This window comes from Thermobia domestica, chromosome 17 (assembly GCF_964235325.1).
Source record: "Thermobia domestica chromosome 17, izTheDome1.hap1.1, whole genome shotgun sequence".
Classification (NCBI taxonomy): Eukaryota; Metazoa; Arthropoda; class Insecta; order Zygentoma; family Lepismatidae; genus Thermobia; species Thermobia domestica.
Window position 1 is genome coordinate 15,332,611 of NC_137470.1, and position 20,160 is coordinate 15,352,770.

The following is a 20,160-nucleotide window of genomic DNA, read 5'->3' on the forward strand; positions in this document are numbered from 1 at the left end:
CTCAGGCGAGGCCTGGCCCGATTACCCAGACAAGCCCGGTAATAGTCAGACTCGATGACCCGAAAAGACTGTTACACAGACCTGGTGACTCGAAGACTGTCACACAGACAGTGATCCAGACACTCAGTGACTCAGATCCGGTGACCCAGTCAGACCTAGAGACAGACCCAGTGAACCAGAAGACCTGATGACTCGAACAGACCCAATCAGACCTGGTGACAGACCTAATGACTCAGACGGACCTAGTGACCCGGACAGAGCCAATCAGATCTGGAGACAACCCTAGTGACTCGGACAGACCCAGTCAAACCCAGTGTCCCAGTCAGACCTGGAGAAAGATCTCGCTACCCGAACAGACTCAGTGAACCAAATAGGACCTAGTGACCCGAACAGACCCAGTGATCCAGACAAGACCTGGAAACATACCCAATGACCCAGACGGACTTGGTGACCCGAACAGACCCAGTCAGACTTGGAGACAGCCGTAGTGACCCTAAGAGACCGTCAGACTCAGTGGCTCGGACAGATCTGGTGACCCAGAAGCACCCGAAATATCATCTCTGCAGCATCACTGCATAATTTTATAGTTGATGAATGATGATCATTATTCGTGCTCAAACATACATTTGTTTGATTCGCGGCGTAATATTTCCTAATCAAAATACTATTTTGAGTATTTCATGCTTTCACAAATACAATTTCATGTTTATTCGTTATTGTATTGATAGCCTCACTTACGCTCCTCATGTGTATAACGAAGTTTCGTCTGAGTCGTACCGAGTCACTCGGTCAAATTGGTCTACCCGGGTCATACTGAGACTGTCCGGGTCTCCGGGTTCATGTCTGTGCTAGTCTCCAGGTTGTGAGTCACACCGAGTCGTGTGTCTGTCCTGGTCCCTGGGTGTCAATCACTTCGGGTTGTGTCTATCCGGGTCACCATGTTATGAGTCACTGCGTGTTGCAGTGGCGGCGTAAGGCAAACTGAGGCCCGGGGCCAGTGAAGTAGATCGGGGCCCCTTTTCGAACAATCGTGATTTATACACTTCTATTGTTGACATTCATTTACAAAATTCTTTTTTTCTGTTTACTCCTCCCCCTTTCCCGTTGGTGTGTGTGTTTAGATCATTTTAATCTTATATATATATATATATATATATATATATATATATATATATATATATATATATATATATATATATATATACTAAACAAATGGGGTGACATTCAGCATCCGTGTCAATTTTTTTAATACTTAGAACCGCCTTCAGGCTGGTATCTAAAAATAAAACTGGACCAGGGCTATCATTGCATATTGTTTTCTTTTTTATTCATTTCTAAACAAAGGACACGGTAGAAAAAGGATTAGAGATACAAGTGTAACGGAAACTACAACCAACGATAGAAATAACATAATCTTAAGAACAAATAAAATTTAACAATTAAGAATCCAGAATTTATCCTACACCTATACTATCCTAGTATCAACGCGTACTGTAATCAGATGGAATAAGTGGAAGTAATGCTCCTAATAATACATTTAGAGACAAATTTACCTACAAAATGTAACGATCAGCTGATATTGCAAACATTGTAAATAATAATATAACAGATGCGATTTCTAAATGTAAGCTCTATGTTTTCTAAAATTCTTTGTTCGGTTCTCGCCTTTGGTGTTTCTCCTGTGAAATTTCTCATATGTCAGTTTATTCATAGTTTCTCCCTGTCTGATTTTGCACTACATGGATTTTATTTGATTAGATTTTTCTTCTACAATTAGCCCCATTCACTTTAACATTAGGTTCCTCTCCAGTGATCATACACAATACTTAAATACTTTTTTTATTATTTTACCGAACTATCAGTAAATAATGGCTAGAATAGATTTCTCTCCTGCGTGTAATTTTCATTTATCTTTCACCAGGTTTCTTTCCAGTGATAATGTACGATCTATTTAGTTCCACTACTTTTGCCGAAGTATCAATGCATAGTTAAGCACTAGAGCATTTCTCCCCTCCTTGTCTATTTTACTATTGTTTCCAGATTTCACACTTGTTTTATGATTATATTATTTTGTATTTAATAATTCAGTCATGTTTATATTCTGTCACTTATGACTATTTCCATGACCTCTTACTAACATAGTATTAGAGTATATTATAACAAAAAAATCCTGAATGTATTGAAAAATTAGAGATATATCATAGATTAAATATGTAAGCACAGAATTCTACTACGGGTTATACCATCCTACTTTTCATTACCATCTATCACCAGTCAATTGACAGATCTTAAAGGTTTTTGGTACTTTTGGTACTTTTTATTACTCTTTTGGTACTTTTGTATTTTTATTGCCTTTACTTGAAACATGAAACAGCTTTCGACAGTAGTTCCACTACCATATTAGCCTGTGTTCCACCAACATTCAGAATGATACCTTCCTTGCTTTGGTAGCAGCGAAAGTCTCAATTATATTATCAAAATCCAAAGTGGATGCTAGTTCATTTTCGATAGAAAGAATGTCCAGATTCGTGAATCTTTCCTGACTCATTGTGGAACGCAAATATGATTTTATCAATTTCATTTTGCTGAAAGACCTTTCACACGATGCGACAGATAAATGCAATGTTATCAAAATCTGAAGAGCGGTTGGCAAACTTAAGTAAAGTTCAAGCTCCATTGAAGATACATATTTCAGGATGCCTTGTGGAGAAAAGTCAAGCTGTTCTTTAGCTTTCTGAGCACACCTTAGTGAACGGATTATATTCTTACAATCCTGAAATAATTCTAAGCCATCCAGGTCATTCGGGTAGAACAAAGCCAAATCAGAGCAACAAGCTTTTAGCCTGTCCTCGCTCTCATCACATCTAGCTGCTGCACAAAGTTGGCCATAGAACACAGGAATCCAAATCTGTCGTTCAGGTCATGCATCTGAGTAAAATGATCATACACTTGTCTCAACTCATCTAGAATTTCATTGGTAGAGCGCTTCACTTTGGCCTGTGCAATCAGGGGTTCATTCTTTGCTTCTCCAGGCATGCATCTCTTTTTCCTGTGTGTATCCACAGTTATGTTCCATGCCCTGCAACTTCCTTCAGGTGCAGATACGATTTCCTTCCCCAGCTCAAGTCTCCAGGTACCAATGGTGTCAACCAGGCTCTGTAACTAAATAATGTTTGATTGAAACTCAAATCCTGAGATTGAAGGAATTTTTGGATCCGATCAATATATGAGATCTGCAAACCAGAAATATAGTAAAGCGATGAAGTTAAATGACTGGATGCTTGCAAGAAGAAGACCAGCATCTCCTCTAGTATCAAGTGTTTCAGTCGAAGTGTCACGCAGATCTTCCAACAGATCAAATACTTCATCCAATTGACTATAAAGTGCCTTCAAAGCTTCTGTTTCTGAACTCCATCTAGTGTCAGTTTTACGTTTCAGACCAATCTTTACGTGATTTTGCAGCACATTCCATCGATGAGTAGATTTAGAGAAGAATACCAAAAACGTTCCATTGCTCCGAACAAAGTGTTCGCCAAAAAGTTAACGTGCCCAGCATGTAAGCCACAATGTTCAATGAATTATTGTTGCAAGGAACGAAAATGGCCAAAAGACTTATATTCCGTATCAAACTTTGAACTCCAGAATATTGCCTGGTCATTGTAGGCTGATTTTATCACAAGATTATTCTCTGCAATCTTAATATCAAGCCTATCACGTTGTAGTTACTTCACTATTTCAGCCGAAATACTCTCAGCAGTTTTTCCTTTGACAGAGATAAAATCAATTAATGCTTCCCGAACTTGAACAGAATCACGTATGTCAACAAATCGAAAGATTTGTAACAACTGTTCCACATGAGAACAATCAGGAATTGAATTAAATATAATGCTGAAGTATTTTGAATATTTGAACACTTGTTTTCTTATTGAACATTTTCTTCATTCTAAATTTGTGGGCTGAAATGTAAATTCATATACCAAAAAACAAGAGCAGAAATGGGGAAACCAGCTAAGCAAAAGGGTTTTGGTCGCTGAAAATTCGACTTGTAAAGGACAAAAGAAAAAGTCAGAAGAAAAACAAGTTTATTTGCGACTATAGCGTCTGCACCAATGAGCTTTCAGTTACCAACAGAATGCTAGTACCCTAATAAAGCATTGCGTTCATCCCTTCTTTCTGTCTTTCTCTTGAACTGATACGTGAATAAAAAAATAAACGGTGATGTTTTAGGAAGCAGGCTAGCAGATGGGGCCCCATTACTTGCATCATAAGAGCTTAGAATGTAAACAACACAATATGCTTTGACTTTCTTTTATTATATTTTAATCTACACAGCTTTTCCCTTTAAATTTCTCTGAGGTTATTGAACAAAGTGAAACTTTTATTTTATTCATACTTTAATCGACATACATTTTTTCCTTTAAATTTCTTTGGGGCCCCAAGAGAATAAAACTTTTATTATTTTATTTATTTTTCACCTACATTCAACTTTTGTCTTTGATAATCTTGGGACCCCAAGAAAGTGAAACGTTTACTTTATTTTTCACCTATATTCAGACCTTTTTCCTTTAAATTTCTTTGAGAGCCTCCAAGATAATGAAACTTTTATTTTATTTATTTTTAATCTACATTCAGTTTTTTCTTTAAATTTCTTTCGGGTCGTCAAGAGAGTGAAGCCCTAAGATTATAGCTTGTATAGCTTATACAGAAATCCGGCACTCATTAGCTTTATTAGACAGATATTTCTGTTGTTTCATCCATTTGGTGTAATATTGATTGACAATTAATTACCTTTCCTTTTAGGGATGGTGTGGATTATAAACCTTGCCAGCCGTTGTACGGCTCATGCTAACAAAGTTCTTTATTAATTATTTTTTACCTACCGTCGGGGGCCCCCAGAAAGTGGGGCCCGGGGCGAGGGCACCGCTCGCCCCGCCCTTACGCCGCCACTGGCGTGTTGTGTGTCTATTAGGGTTCCTGGGTCATGAGTCACTCCAGTTCGCGTCTCTGTACGGGTCTCCACGTTATGAGTCACTCCGGGACGTGTGTCTATCCGGTTACCCAGATTGTCACTTCGGGTCGTGTGCGTATCCGAGTCACCGGGTTATGAGTCATACCGGGTCGTGTGTCTGTCCGGGTTTTTGGCTATGAATCACTCCTGGTGGTCTGTCGGTACTCCCAGGCTATAAGTCTCTCCGGCCCGTGTGTCTGTCTGAGTCCCCGAGTCAGATCGGGTTATAGGTCAGCCTGAGTCACTCTGGGTCTGCTGGGTCATGGGTCATGGTCAGGAAGTTCATGACCCATTCCATCACTATAGCATATATTAATTTTTTGAGATAGTGATTTATTCTGGAAACAAAATATATCCCAAGAGCTGTTTCTAGTACAGTCTTGAAGTCTTTGTAAAGAAAACGATTGATTTTTGGCTTCTCAACTGTATGGTTTCCATGGCAAATCACCGTCTTTCCCCGAGACAAAAAAAGTAAAAGGAAAAAGGGAAAAAGAATTTCTGAACGATGCTTATATTACAATAGCTCTTCTAGTCAATATAAAGTATTATAAAGATCAGTTTTTTTTTTTTCGTAGAAGGAAGTTACTTCTTTAAGTTTATTTGTTATATATACTACAAGATTGGAAGGCATAATATTGTAAGGCTTCCAAAGAAAACTTATTTTGTTATCAGAAGGATACAAAATCTGATACATATTGAGCGAAAATGTATTGTTGGACATTTAATAATGGCCGAAAAATGCAGACAAAAAATATCAACTCGGAAAAAGGATTTTCTAGTAAATTTTGAATCTCACATGGAAAAAAAATCTTTATACCGGTTCTATCGACGATTGTTAAATAACTTGCCTCTAGGTACGTATATATTGATGTTATTGTTGTGAATAACTGCTTCTGTAATGTATATTATCATTAATCATAGTAGATAATCAATTTAGTTCAATTCGTTAAAACTTTAACAATATTACGAAATACGAGGAAAGATCAGAAAGTAAAGTTAGAAAGCTGGCAGTGTAACATGTGTATATGTAGACTGACTGTAAAATCCGTGTTAAGTGCCCAAACGAAAATGTTAAGTAAACAGCCGTTATGTTACTTGAGAACTGATGGGACATATACCCACGCGCATTCTTCTGGGGATTATTTGAACTACTTCCACAGTGAATATTAGATAGACAGTTTTTCACTGAGCAGTGTTAGCCACATAGGCCACATTTTCACATTAAACCGAACGTTTCCATTTTCAGCACTCAGCACGGATTTTATATTGAGTCTACATATTTCATACGACTAAGGCAGCCAAAAGATAGTACATACATTAGGTTATTTTTCGAAATAGTCTTCATTAGCGGTTGAGGCACTTGCCGCATCATGAGGTGAGTTGAACATTCGCTCCTGGTAAAAATCATACCTTTGCGTATTCAGCCACGTTGTCACGAAGTGTTTCACCTAATTGTGCGAAGCGAAGAGACAGCCTCCTATTGTGCTGCCAAAATATCTTGAGCCGTGGCAAAAATGCGAACTAACGCTCACACCCACGCGTTGAGGCAATAAGGGTTCAGCTGTTTCTAAGCGAGAGAAAGCGAGTGGAATTCTTTCAGCCGATAGCAGCGCTTGCAGCGGAAGACTAGGGATCAAGTCAATGTAGCATATCTATAGATGAACGCTTCCGAATGACATTCCCAATTTTACCATCAGATGTCGTAATGTGTCCTGAATCAGCTCCTCCATGCGAGTTTTTTCAAATCTGTTGATGCCGTTCTGCATCGCCTATTGACGAGACATTACTGTCTCTCCGTAAACCTCTACAAGCTACCGGAGAATTTAAACCGCGGTTACATGTTTCGCCCACAGAAATCGAATAACTGAGCGGACTTCTTAGCGAAACCAGTTTTCGAAACGAGTCGCCATTTGAGTTTGCTCGCAACTAGCGCCGTAGGTGGCGGATGGCTGAAACTCCGCACAGTTGCCAACTCCATGTAGTAAAATTACCTCACACTCCTCATTCCTCTATAACAGGCGAAACTACAGAAATATCGGCCTTTGTAAACTTAGTTTTTGATCCTGTTTCATAACTATTAGTATATTTAATGAATGGATGAAGCAATATTCAGTACTTGAAGTTCATTATCCCTTTTCCACACTAAAATTGAACTTGATGACACAATACTTAAAAATTAATGTGAAATCCAAACCATACACCCCTCAGCTTCAAACGGCTTGGTTGATATGGAGATTAGAGCCCTGTTGAGCAACGAGGTTATGAGAGACGTGGTCCTACAGCTTAGCACTGGATCCGAACCACATGAGCCGCCTCAAGAATCAATTCCGGATCTCCCGCGCTAAAGACGCGTACGTTGACCAAATCTAGCCACTAGAGTGTTTTTTTTGGGGGGGGGGCAAAATGTTTCTGTAGTAGAACGCTTATCTCTGCTATGTCGAGTCCCTTGTTCGATTTCCAGCCAAGAAAGTCTGTGGTTTATCAGTTATCTTTCGACATCACACTCGCTCGACCTCACGCTCACAAAACCCTTTCAGCATTACGCTTACTCGACTTCACACTCACACCGTGGTTTAAAACTCGCGCTTATGTAATCTCACACTCACTTCGTGAGGGTGAGATCGAGTTAGCGTGAGTTCTGAACTCATGAGCTTCAACCTCATGAGTTCAAGCACCTTTGCTCTCAGCATCTTTCTTCTTCTCTTCCCTACTTTTGCCAACACTCACCCAAGAAACTAGGACGGAATTCTATTGACTTTTCTTTCATTTTAAGACTACTTTTTCGGCAACCGTGACCTGTACACAATACTGTGCATCTTTCCTATCTTTATAGAAAAGCGATGCAAAAGAGGAGAATTTAATAAATTGTTAATGTGTTATTCAGATAATCTTCTGGTGTCATGAGGAAAAATCAGTGAAAAAAAAAAACTTCATTAGAACGGCCCGTACGCTGGTGTAATGTTACAAAAATTATGTAAATCATAATGCAATTAAAGTACACTATTCGTAGATTTGTTGATCTCTTGTCTTATTTGTTAGGTAAATGAGGAAGTTAGTTCATCATACATTACAGATATTATTTGACTAGAATTGAAGAGTCTTTTATATAGATTAACACCTCATGCTTCTTTTCAATGGATACATTCCTGTTAAGATTTTTTTTTAAAAAAAGCATACTTCAAAATATACTTTTTGTCTTATTTCAATATAGAGGAGAAAACACGCTGACGAACCTGTCTACACATGGACAGTTCCTTCCCAATGGAAGAAGAAGAATTTTCTATTGAAAGTGTTAAATAAAGCAACCCGAAGCATTCGGAGTTTCCAGACTATGTGTTTCTTCGCCAAAACATTTAGGACATTCCTTTCCTTACTCAAGTGAGAGAGATCAGCTTACTTACTCCCTATTTTGGCTGAAAACTATCGCCAGTTGGAATTTGTTGGCAACACCGGATTTCCGAGAAAATGTATATTTTACTGCCATATAGTAGGCGCAAAAGGTTAATAGCTCAATTTTCAGGACCATACAATGAGGGCGTAAAGAAATAACAGAAAGTCTACAAATATTATTTGCAGTCTGGAAAAGAGTACTGTTGTGATAAAACCCACTCTAGCATACCTAGGAGGAATTTGAGGAGAAACATAGTTATCGAAAATGACCAATATTAGTGTCGAATCCAGAGTTTTTGGGATTAATAAGATGATTGGTGACAGTTCTAGTGCCCTTAAGGTCCAATTTTAGTCCCTAAGAGACCGTAAGACCTGGTAGCACACCTAGGGGTTGTAGGAGGGGGCGACATATAAAAATGATAAAAAAAAGTTCCCATGCGAAAGTCGAATTCGTAGTTTTCAGGCTCGCTAAGATTAACAGTGACACTTCTGATGCCGTTTCAATCCAACTTCATTACCCATTAGTATTCCTAACGGGGGACGATAACATTAAAAATAATTGAAAATGACCGACATTAATGTCAAATCCATAGTTTTCGGAGTCCCGAAGTTGATTAGTGACAGTTTTACAATCCTTCCACTCCAAGGTCAGCTCCCAGTTAAGGTAAGACCCATCTCCCCCTAGCACGTTGGAAAACGTCTGACCCGTTCGAAATGACTTTTAAAGATACCAACTTCAAGCTGTCTTTAATCAAATTGATATAAATAAATAAATAAGGACCTATCCAGTGGGGTAGGATGTTTTAATATGAATGGCATACTGAAAGTCGTGAGCAACATGTTTTCACAACCGTAATTTTTAGTTTTAAGTGAAACCAAACATGTCACCTCAATCTACAGACCGTTCTTTTTTCTTTCCAGACGTTTACGCTGTTTCTTGCTAGCACGTGACTACAGGCAGGATTTCCAAAATGGCGAGCAGCGATGTTTCGTTTCGACAACGTGCTGTGATTGAATTCCTTGTTAAAGAGGACCAATCTGCTTCTGAAATTCACCGCAGACTGCAGCATGCCTATGGAGATGTGTGCATGGGTGCCAACAGTGTTAGGAGGTGGGTGAAACATTTTAAGGATGGAAACACGAGTATCGAAGATGAACTTCGAACTGCCTCCACGGAACGCAACAAATTAAGGGTTGATGAGCTGATTAGTTAAGATAGGAGTGTCACTGTGAATGAAATCGCTGCAAAACTTGGCGTTGGTCTTAGTTCGGTGCAAGAAGTGATTCACAGCTTAGGTTATCAGAAGGTTTGTGCCCGCTGGGTTCCACGTTTATTAACCGAGAGCCACAAACGTCAGAGACTAACCATTGCCCAAACTCTTCTTCAGAGATTTCGACATGAAGGTGATGACTTCTTGACGAGTATTGTGACAGGAGATGAAAGCTGTTTCCATCATTATAAACCTGAAACAAAACAACAGAGTATGAAATGGCCACTCTTGAATGCGCCATAGAAGAAGAAAGTGAAGATAGTGCAGTCGGTAGGGAAAGTATGGGGAGCGTCTTCTGGGATGCACAGGGTTGCATTCTGGTTGACTTTCTTGAACCATAGATTCTTCTCCCTACATCCAGACAGTTTTGAAGCTCCGTCGTGTCTTGCATGATAAACGTCCTGGAAAGATCATCCTTCAACAGGCTAGTGCGCGTTCGCATACTACACGTGCCACTATGAATCAGATCAGGCGATTTGGGTGGGAAACACTTCCACATCCTCCCTATAGCCCCGACAGGGCACTCTCCGACTTGTGAACTAACAGATGCGAGGCCATCGCTACGAAACACTGGAGGATATTCGGCATGCAGTGTGTCAGTATCTACTGGAAGCTGGAACGGAATTCTATCGCAAGGCTACTTTCAAAGTTGCCGAACGATGGGGAAAATTTGTGCAAAAAAACGGAGACTATGTGAAAAAGTGAAAGAAAGGTATGTAGATTGAGATGATATATTTGCTTTCACATGTAAATAAAGATTACGGTTGTGGAAAAAATGTTGCTCATGACTTTCAATATGCCCCTCGTATTTATACCAAAAGTAAAGTATCTTCCGTCTTTTTATTATTACACTTTTATTGCAATAAATATTCTAAGGGAAAGGGGATTCAAATATTTCCCACAAATTTATTCGCTCCGTACGAAGAACGGGCAATTCAGCTAGTAAAAGCATAAAATAAATAAATAATGAAATAAAAGTTAAAGAAATGATGTTCACACTCAATTTTGATATTTAAATCGGTAAAGAATATTAAAAATTTTAATTTTATTGTATTTTAACCCGAATTTCTATCAAAAACAATTATACTAAACCTTTTTGTAATCTGTTTACAAATTACACTAAGTCGTATGCAAGAATTAGAACATCAGGGAAGATTTCTTCCTTCACATTGTAGCCATAAACTTGTACAAGCTGATTCACATGTAGGAGGTTGTGTCCATGTCGTTTCCCTACCATTCACACATATCATACCATACCGTGCCATGCCGTGTCGTGCCACTGCTGCTGCTTAGTACACCTTTTCCCAATTTCTGGTCAACTTTGTGTCACTTCATGTGCTCCGAGTGGTTAGTATCCCCGCCTGTCACGCGGGAGACCGGGGTTCGATTCCCCGCCGGGGAGCCATGATTTGTCTCTTAAAATATTTTAATATAATATAATAATATTGTATTTCTTTGTATATGTACTTGAATGAAATGTGATGAGGATCTGTTAACAGATTTTATTATGCTGAACAATTAACAAAATTTACAATCTGCATTTCGAGCATGGGCAGATATATTCAAACAGAATACATAATGATTTATGGGAGCCAAAAGAACATGTAAAAGAAACAAGTACATATATGTGTGAATTAAGATAAATAAATCGTTACCTCGATAGTTAGGTCCTGTCACAAAGAGACCTACCTACAATCTGTATAGCATTTGTCATCATAACATAAATCAGGTAAGATAGGGAAGGACAACTTACAAGCCAGGAGAGTGTGCTGCCATAATGAATCGAAGCCTCTTCAGACGTAACGTAGAGTCTTAAGAATAGAATAGAATAGAATAGAATGTTTTGTCAACTGAAGTGAGGCTTTTTATATCATTCTGGCTAGACACTTTCACTTTCACTTGTAAGTTGTTTACAGTCAAGGTTGTTTTAATCCTTGTTTAAGCCAAATGGAATGTTGCTATTATAATTTTTGTTTTTAATCATACTCATTCTATTTTTGCATTAGCGAGAACGACGAGCAACTCCAGATACCTTACGAAGACATTCAATATTCAGACGCTCTCAAGAAGAAGATGCCATCCAGTTCCATGAGATGCCATCGAGTTTCAGTGAGATGCCAGTCTTGTCCAGCACCTGATCCAGTACCGGTCTTACATCTTACACTAAGAAGAAGAGGCCATCCTTCCAGCCATCCATTCCAGGCGTGTTCCAGTAACGAAGAAGATGCCTTCCATGCAGCCCAATCCAGCTGACTACATCCCAGACGTTATCCAGTCAGAAGAAGATGATTTCCATGCAGCCAGCCCAATCCAGCTGACTACATCCCAGACGTTATCCAGTCAGAAGAAGATGATTTCCATGCAGCCAGCGAAATCCAGCTGACCACATCCCAGACGGTATCCAGTCAGAAGAAGATGATTTCCATGCAGCCCAATCCAGATGACCACATCCCAGGCGTTCGTTCAATCCGTTACCAGGGTTAACTTTGATGTACTACACAAAGGAACTGTTCGTTTCCAGAACAGACCGCCAGTTCCCATCCCAGGCTCCAGTATCCAAGAGAAGCTGATGTTCCGGATGCAGTCTTGTAGCAGCCTGTTGTTTCCACATCCCTGGAGATGTCAATCCAGCAGTACAATGAAAGCTCCACCCCAGAGGTTTTCCAGAAGAGCAGCCGACGTACAACGCAGATTTGGCTCCAGATTCACCATCAGTTGTCCAGAGCAGCTGCAGTAGCAATTCTTCAAATTCGCCGTGGTGGTTTGACCATTCCCCCTACCTAATTTGGCCTTTGGGAATGTTACACCCAGACGTCTATATGGTTTTGCCCAGCATGCTTCTGTACACCATGGACCTACAGCTGTTTCAACAAGCATCTACATCTAATATCCAGCTCCCAGTCTTCACGGATTCAGAGCTTCACAGCATATCAGCAGTAACATCCAGATGATGCTTCAAGATCTCATTCTTCACGATAATGGATCCTGCAAACTTCCGATGTTCATCTCTCGTTTACACCATCTTCAATGCATCGCAGCATCACTCCATAAGATGAATCTCTCGCCATAGTCAACACCATTCCATCTCTCCAGTCAGGGTCTTCTAGTCTTCAATCAACACCTACATGATGTTTAATGAAGTCCTCCCATGCAGCACTTTTGGGACTGATCACCCCAGAAGGCCAGCCGTCTATGGATGTTCCACGTCTCGACGCCCCTGCCTGATTCCATACCAGCGTGATTCTGTGGAATGCGCACCCATATGAATCAGTACGCTTGAAGAAGTTTCAGCAGAGATTTGTCATTTCATTCTTCATCGATGCCCATCCAGAGAGAATCATCTATCCTGAAAATCATGCAAGGATAAGACTCTCTTCTCGTGATTCAGAAGTTTGTACAAGCATCCATTCACTCACAGCCATTTCAATTTAACTTCTTGCTTGTAAAAAAAAAAAAATGAGTATGATTAAAAATGTAAAGCTGTTCTTTTTTGAGTCATGTCCTTACGACTATGACTAAGAACAAGCTTCAAGTAAGAAGGGCTGTGTATTGTTTAATGCAAAAATAGAATAAGTATGATTAAAAACAATAATTATAATAGCAATATTCCATTTGGCTTAAACAAGGATTAAAACAACCTTGACTGTAAACAACTTACAAGTGAAAGTGAAAGTGTCTTGCCAGAATGATATAAAAAGCCTCACTTCAGTTGACAAAACATTCTATTCTATTCTATTCTATTCTTAAGACTCTACGTTACGTCTGAAGAGGCTTCGATTCATTATGGCAGCACACTCTCCTGGCTTGTAAGTTGTCCTTTCCTATCTTACCTGATTTATGTTATGATGACAAATGCTATACAGATTGTAGGTAGGTCTCTTTGTGACAGGACCTAACTATCGAGGTAACGATTTATTTATCTTAATTCACACATATATGTACTTGTTTCTTTTACATGTTCTTTTGGCTCCCATAAATCATTATGTATTCTGTTTGAATATATCTGCCCATGCTCGAAATGCAGATTGTAAATTTTGTTAATTGTTCAGCATAATAAAATCTGTTAACAGATCCTCATCACATTTCATTCAAGTACATATACAAAGAAATACAATATTATTATATTATATTAAAATATTTTAAGAGACAAATCAGTGTCGTGCCACTGCTGCTGCTTAGTACACCTTTTCCCAATTTGGGCCGATGAGCCACGACCGGGGTGGTTTCTCTTCAAGGCGGCCTGTCGGGACATGACATGGCAGCGGCACACTATTTTTGAAATATCCTTAGCTGTTGTCGAGGTCGAGCTCCTTCGTGGCTAAGCAGTTAGCATACGCGCCGTTGGCGTGGAAGACCCGGGTTCGATTCTCGGCGGGAGCCCATGTGGTTCGGATTCCACGTTAGTCAGTAGGTCCACGTCTCATATAACCTCGCTGCTGAACGGGACGTTAAACTCAAAACATCAATCATCATTTTGTCGATGTCTCTTCTCTCACAAGATGCTATTTCAGATACCGCATTTATTTTTAAAAAATATATATCGATAATGAATTTTCAACCCTCGTTTATTAGAGTATTTTCTTACGACTTTTCATAGGCTGTGACTAATTTTTCAAACATTTGATAACGCTGAAACCATTGCTCGATTGTAGTGAGCACACCTCTGTCGCAAGGGCTTTAGGTTTTGTCACGCCCATGTCAGTTTCTGGTGAACAATATATAATGACAGTGTGTTTTCTCAGGTATTCCTATTCCTCTAGTTATTTCAAAAACTACTCACTTCCATTAATTACCTGCTTCCTTTAGATTACAAATGTAATCATCAGTACCATCATCATAGGTGTTTTGTTATTATTGGCAGATTACTTGCCGCAACTGACAAGCTTCCATGCTCCACTGTCTTCCGCTAACCTATTCATCTTAATGTACGATTTTTCTGTTTTTATATTGCACATTAACTGTAGCCTCCTTCGCCCTCTCCCTTTTTCCTGCTACCAAATCCTCAAGCACGTCCCTCATGATACAGTTCCTTCTTAGCCAATGTCCCAACCAGTTTCTCTTCCTCTTCTTAATAATATCTCTGATTATTTTTTCTCCCCTACAATTTTAACACCTGCTTATTTGTTTTCCGCTCGACTCAGCTAATTCTCTCCATTCTTCTCCACACCCACATTTTGAAATTTTCCAGTCGTTTTTCATGATCTTTTGCGTAATGTCCATTTTCTGCCCCATACAGTACAGTAATCCATACGAAGCATTTTCATAAAACACTCTTTCTTTTTCTTTATTCAAGATCTCACAAAACACTTTTCTTCTTCCTGAAGGCTTCTTTCACCATTCCTTCCCTTGTTTTTATTTCACCTTCACACTTCGAATCATCGCTAATGATACTACCTAGGTATCTGAAAAGAAAATACCCTTCTATTTTCCCCTCTTCTACTCCTACATTTGAAACTAACTGCTTTGTTTCAATCACCATGGCTTTTGTCTTTCTAACATATATTTTCATCCCATATTCTTCACAACTCTTCCTCAAATTTTTGTAACATCTTACTGATTTTTTTTCTCAAGTTCCGCAACGAGCACCATATTACCTGTAAACCGTATACACCTAATCACTCTACGTCCTACTGAAATGCCGTCTTTATTATGTAGGTTCTTTTTCACTATCTTTTCTAGATAGATATTAAACAATATTTGCAAGAAACAGCATCTCTGTCGAACTTCTCTTCCAATTGCATTCTCCTCCGTATCATAGGACATTAAATTGGTATTTTCTTCAAACACTCAGTACATTCACCCCCATACCTCAAGTAATCAAATTATAACAGTCAGGGGTCAAGGTACTTTTGTGGGTGACTGTACAAGCCAAATAGCAGTTGGAACCTAATATAAGGTAGGGTGAGTTGTGACCATTTTTGCTTAGTATTGTCTATATAAAATATATCTGATGTTCTTTTGGAGCGAAAAATTATTCATGATAAAGCTTGCACATCATATACTACCAATGACATTCATTGTTTAACTCTCTCTTGTTAAGGTGGTCGTCTTCGACCAATAAATTTCGATGTATCTGTAGAATTACGATTCAAGTGCGCACTTTACGACAGCGTGTAATGAGAATCTTGTGTTCCTGTTGTTTTTCATTTTTCTCAGGATATAGATAGTACGTGAGGTAAAAAAAGGTTTAGTTACATAACTAAGTTAGTCTAGAAGCTGTGCCAGCGGTGACTTCAACTTCCGCCTATTAAAGATTCGCCTAATAATCCCAGGCAATGGAATTTACAGATGTCAACTCAAGAGAAGGTGTAGGCGAATCTTGAATTCAAGATTCGCCTTTCAAGATTTGCCTAATGCGAAATTATGTTGGTAGTACTGTCAAGAAATGACTTAAAAATTTCTATATAAATTAAAAAATGTACATTTAAAAGGCACATATTTAAAAAAAGTATAAGCACAATTACAGTATATGACTAGACTATGACAGTATATGACTGATATTTAAGGCTGCCATACGTCCCGTAAAAACCGGAACAGTCCCGGTTTTGGACCCGAGTGTCCCGCGTCCCCATAAATTTAGTTGGGACAGGTAAATGTCTCCTATTTTAGCTCCATCCCGTTTATCTATCAACCACAAACCACAACTAAGAAAAATTCTTACTAGTTCTACTTCAATATTTCTTACCAGAAAGTGTGATACACTTAAAAGTTCTGGAATTTAGTAGAAAGGCTCAAACAATTTTGTGAATTTTTGACAAGTGTTGGGTTACAGTAGCACAAAATGGCTTGCACTTTTGCTGACTTTTGAAAGAATTGTTAGCTTATATCCTGCTTTACACATAATCTGTTTGAGTTAAGGTCTACTAATACTTTGATTTTTTTTTAATGATGAAGAGGCAGAATTATGGTTGTGGTTTGTGCTGAATACTTTTGAGACAAGTATACGAGAAATTGAAAAAAAAAACATGCATGTTTTGCTGATGCTTTAGCATGTTATGAACTTCTCACAATGAAGGTGAAAAATAGGAAATGAAATCTTTAAGTTTTACGTCCCACGGTTATGCCGGTTAGGCTAAAGGAGATGGTGATGATGAGAGATGAGTGAAATGGTGGAATGAAAAAATTGGGAGGAAACCCGTGAAAACCCACGAGCACGGTGTTTGTCCACCACAAAGTTCACACGGCGCGACCTGGGATCGAACCAGGGACCCCAAGCACCGGAGGTGAACGCTCTACCACTGAGCCACCGCGCCCCCAGGTGAAAAATAGGAAAGATAATAATGTTTTGAGTCGAAAAATTAAATCTATGTTGAAGGATAGGGTATATGTTTGAAACTGACAAACAAGCTCAGAATAGATTTTATACACAGGTCTATGTTCACACATTCTACACTGTATCGTTTGATTATCTAATTTCATGAGGAAAGCAATTATCAGACTTTTGCATATTAACTACTGAATGGTCAAGTGTTCAAGAAAGTATATCATTGATAGAAAATGTAGGTAATATGTAAGTTGACAGCACAACACTGGAATAGCTCAAATATCAAAACACATGATCGATGGGTGGCTGTGTATAGAACTGGCAGGACTTAAAAACCTTAGTGGGTGGTAATCGGAACTGTCCGAACAATCATATCCTCTTACTAGTGACATTGTAACTTAACTTTTGTTAAACGACGTTGCCATAGCTTTGGTCCCCATTACACTGTGATTAATGGCTTACACATTGGGTTCTTCCTTTCTATATAGAGAAGGGGGAAATAAACAAACACTGACCAATTTGCCTGCATATATAGATCATTCCTTCTCAATGGAAAAAGAAATATTCTGTTGAAAGCAGGTTGAAAATGTCAAATAATAAAGCAACATCAAGCACTCGGAGTTTCCAGACTACTTTTTTCTTCGCCAAAACATTTGAGACATTCCATTCCATATTCATATGACGGAGAAGATCAGCTTTTGCTCACCCCCTATTTTTGCCGAGAGCTGCCGTCCAGTTCGAATTTTGTTCCTCTCCAAAGAAAGAAGGAAGATTTTTCCACTCAAAGTGTCAAATAACAAAACAACACAAACCATTCGGAGTTTCTACACTACATTTTTTTTTCTTTTTCGACAAAACCTTTCTCAAGTGAGAGAAAGGAATACTCATCCCTCTGGTCGAGAATTCTCAGCTAGCTTGAATTTCTTGGCAACATCGGATTTCGGAGAAAATATCGGTTTCACTACCATGTAGTAGGAGAAGGTTAATAGGTCAATTTTTCATACCTCCCCCCAAGGTTTTTAAGATGTTTCAAAAAGTTTACAGTATCCTCAAGAAAAGATTTATAAATTTAACAGTTCTCCCCAAAATTGCCGAATTTGTTTCTGCATTCCAGGATCAAATGCAGGAATTGAACGTGTTTAAAAAAATAACCACGCACACTTTCGGTTCAGTGGCAAAATAAATATTTCAGAATCCACCATTGCAAACGCTTTAATTTTGAAGCAAAACTTCCACTTTTCATGCACTGAAATGTACTATCAATTGCTTAACAACAAAAATCTGTGAAAAAATCAATTTTAGTGATGAATACATGTTAACTTAAAGTATTCTTTATGTGTCTGTTATACAAACAATATATGCTAAATATCATTGGGTATGCTATTGAGCCTTGCATGTTATTTTTATCCTTGTTAGTAAATTTCATTAAGATATGGTACAACTGTATCAAGATTGTTACTGTTATATTTCTCGTATTTCTTGAGTGTTGTAAAGAATATTTGGTACAACAAGATGAAGTCTGAGTTTAACGTCCCACGATTATGTCCTTTAGGCTAAAGGAGACGATGATTAAAGCAGATGAATGATGGAAGAATTGGTGGAATGGGAAAGTGGGAGGAAATGGTAGTACCCTGAGAAAAACCACGGACACGATATTGTCCACCACAAACTTACTTGGAGGAAGATCGAACCAGGGACCACATACACCAGAGGTAAGAGCTCTGCCACTGCTTCCCAGGTACAACAAGATGTAATGTTGAGTGTTTAAGGAAAGAAAATTATATTTCCTACAATATATGACTAAAATTTTATGTACTAATTTTCTTTGTGTGTAAACCTTATTTATATTTTTATTATATTACTAGCTGTTATGCCCATTCTTCGCACGGGTCAGATAAAATATCTATGTAAACAAACTGAACAACGAAAGAAAAATTAAACATTTCTAAAATTGGATCTATTTTGTGTGAAAGCACATCCGACAAAGTAGATGTGTTTTCATTGGGATGACTATAATAGTAAACACGGTTTATACTTAATATAACCATTAACTAACCTGTTTTTAACCACAATAAAACCATCTACTACTAAACAGAAAAAAAAACCAGCATGAATGTAGATAAAACTATGGATTTCACACAAATATCGATCATTTTAGATTATTTTTACATGTCTCGGCACTCTCTTTAGTATGGGCCCCATTCCTTAGCTGATGGGGGCTAAATTTAAAAGTAAACACTTTTTTGAGTTTCACCATTGAGCTCAGCCACCCGGAAAGCTATATATTTGACACTAATATTGGTCATTTTCGATTAGTCTTACATGTCTCGGTAACCTCCCCTCCCAGCAGGAGGCCCCGGCCCGCATATAATGGTAGCTTAATTTAAAAGTCATTGCTAATTAAAGAGTCACCATTGATCTCAGCGACAGCGAAAACTATGGATTTGGCACTAATATCTGTCATTTTCTACTTCTTTCACATGTCCAGGTAAACGGCTCCCCTGATATTCCCTGGTTCAAAATTAGAAAAAACGCTTCTTCTTGGTCTGGGGCCTTTATCAAGGTACCCGTGACCCAAATTTGGTAACTTCCTGTCTACTCGTCTGGTCCCCAGACGACACACAGACAGAAAGACAGACAGACACTCAAACAAACTCTTCATTTTATTTATATTAGACTACCTTTAGCAATTTACTTTCACTTGTTTCGTTTTAAACATAGCTATCACTGGCATACAATTTACTGTCTGGAAATTTCACTTTTCCTTCATCCGATCTTATATTTTAAAAGTTTCCCTGGTATATATTTAATTTCCAATTTATAGAGAGTAATTCATTTCCTATAAACGTATTTCCATGTGCGAAGAACAGCTTGGATTCGGTTAAGTTAGGTTAAGGCGGGTTCTGTTGTCTGGCTCCTATCATCTAGACATAACCCCACCAATTTCCTTTCAGAACATTAAATAGGTTGAGAAGAACCTGAGCATAATGATAACGATACCTGTAAACTTTAATAAAAATGACCCCGTATTCTTAATGTGTACCTTCCTACTGGTGCACATTCTAGACCATTTTCGAACCTACAGGAAAATAATATAACATATTGGCACATTCTACAACAATTTCGAACATTCTGAAACATTTTAGAACATCATAGATCACTCTAGAGGGTTCTAGACCATCCTGAAAACTCTCTAGAACATTCTCAAACCTTTGGGAAACTTCTAT

At 38.5% G+C, this 20,160-nt stretch overlaps 1 protein-coding gene and 1 non-coding gene across 2 annotated transcripts in view; one reads left to right on the forward strand and one right to left on the reverse strand.

Annotated features, from left to right (window-relative positions):
- Positions 1–20,160, forward strand: part of LOC145673940 (otoferlin-like) — a 479,417-nt gene that overhangs the window by 14,144 nt on the left and 445,113 nt on the right. The window lies entirely within an intron of this gene.
- Positions 16,851–16,922, reverse strand: TRNAR-CCG (transfer RNA arginine (anticodon CCG)). Its single transcript has one exon. It is a non-coding gene; the product is annotated as a tRNA-Arg (tRNA).